Source organism: Chenopodium album, chromosome 4 (genome assembly GCF_948465745.1).
Source record: "Chenopodium album chromosome 4, dcCheAlbu1.1, whole genome shotgun sequence".
Taxonomy (NCBI): domain Eukaryota; kingdom Viridiplantae; phylum Streptophyta; class Magnoliopsida; order Caryophyllales; family Amaranthaceae; genus Chenopodium; species Chenopodium album.
Genome location: NC_137837.1, coordinates 74,023,943 through 74,026,074, shown reverse-complemented (window position 1 = coordinate 74,026,074; position 2,132 = coordinate 74,023,943).

Here is a 2,132-nt window from a genome sequence, read left to right as displayed (position 1 = left end):
CACAAAAGGGTTTATCCCCACATGATATGGATCACTAGAATGGCAATAATGTATTTCTATTTTAGGTACAAAAAATTGGAGAAAGATAAAAGATTTCAAGTACAATAAGGGCACATTCAAATATTCTAAGTGGGCCCCCAATTGAATGTGATATTTCATTATGTGGCCCACTGCCAACTTGGTAAACTTGACAATGAAGCTTCTACTCCATAAAACACATTCCACGAATACACAATTTTTTTCACGCAAATCCATAAAAACAACTTCATTTGCTTTGATATTTTGCTTTGCCCATCCCATGCACCGATACATCCAAGCTAAAGTCTGGTGGAGCAGAGCTTTAATTTATCTACATTCAATTTCGTATTTTTAATTGATGAAAATATTTATACCAAGTATTATACTTGTATATTTAATTATTTATGTTGGTTTGCACCAAAAAAAATATTTTTATTGGTTGATTCGTTTTACTTTTTTATTGATTTTGAGTGGGTTGAAACTTTAGGTTACATTGAATTTTATTTCATTTTGTTTCAATAAATTTATCCATTTATTGAAAATATCTTTGAAGAGTAATATTTTTAGGAAGGGCTGAAAGAACCGGAGCTTAGCTCCAAGGCCTCCAACTACATATGGATCCATTCTGTGTCACATACCTGATTAAATTCAAAATATCTTATAATACTATATTGTCTATATTTAATACGAAGTATATAGAGAAATTATTGTTAGAATTCATTTCTAGCAATGTTTAATGTATAAGATCTCACTCATGAAACTCTTAAAGAAATATATTCTTTTACTAATACTTTACAATGAATAGTGTATGGTTGGTTGTTTTTTGGTTTTCCTTTGACTTGGGGCATGTTCTCATTTACTGAATTGAATTTGAACTGAACTAAACTGAGTTGAACTGAATGGTTTATAAGAGAAAAAAATTCTAAACTGAACTAAACTAAACTGAATTGAGCTGAACTAAATTAAAATGAAGTTGAAGAGAACATGCTCTTATTGTATTTTGCCTTTCATTTAACTAACTTCTTTTTTTTATTTTATTATTATTATTATTATTATTATTATTATTATTATTATTATTATTATTATTATTATTATTATTATTATTATTATTTTAAAAAGGTTTACCATGAATAACTATATAAGCTAATGGTGTTATTATATCAAGTTAGATCAAGTTGTTGAAACTCAACCACTATGATGTTTTTTTTTTTTTTTTGACAAGAACCACTATGATGTTTAAATGCAACTCATTTACATTAATATCTACTCCGTACCTCATAGTAGTCATATATAAGTTCTCATTTAAATTAAAAAGAAAATAAAATGGATGGACATGAGTTTAGCTGAGATTTCTAGGTTGCATTTTTCTTTGTTTGGATATCCACAAACCATAAAACGAAAATAAATTTAAATTATACTTCGTAGATCTTTTAAATAAAAGTTTCCCAACTTGACAAGTTATAAACATGCGGTAGACATGTCACATGTATATTATTAGTAAATGATTTAAATGAGTGAACAAATTAGCTAAAACAAGACCATAAATGGTTCATTTGGTGGTAATTGGAGGGACAACTAGACAAAAGAAGGAAGGAAGGAAATTGAAAAGAATAATAAGGTCAAACAATTAGAGTGAAATTTAATTAGATAGTTGATGGGAGCACCTAACAAGCAACATTAAAGAGGCCAATTTTTAATTCTTTGGTAGGGTTGGATGGTACCTACATTGTCAATGTTATATTGTTTTCCTAAGTGGGGTTGTGTGGTTCTTGTGAAATACCAATTTTTTGAATCTAGTTTTGGCCACTAGATATTTTAACAGAGATTGTCAATATTTCAGGAGATTTGAAGTCATTGATTTTGGCTTATAGTCTTCATTTGTGTGGTCATTAATTGATAACACATATTTGTGTACTTCATGAATCTTCACAAACAAACTCTTGAAAGAGTTATTGGTGAATTTAAAATTAGAAAAAAGTACTGTTCCTATACAATTTTGTTTAGTGTTTTATGTCCTTTCACTTTCTTTCAATTCATTAATTTAAGAAGATTCTTACACGATGTAATTTGTTTATTTAGCGAGGAAGAAATTTTCACATCCACATTTTATTTTT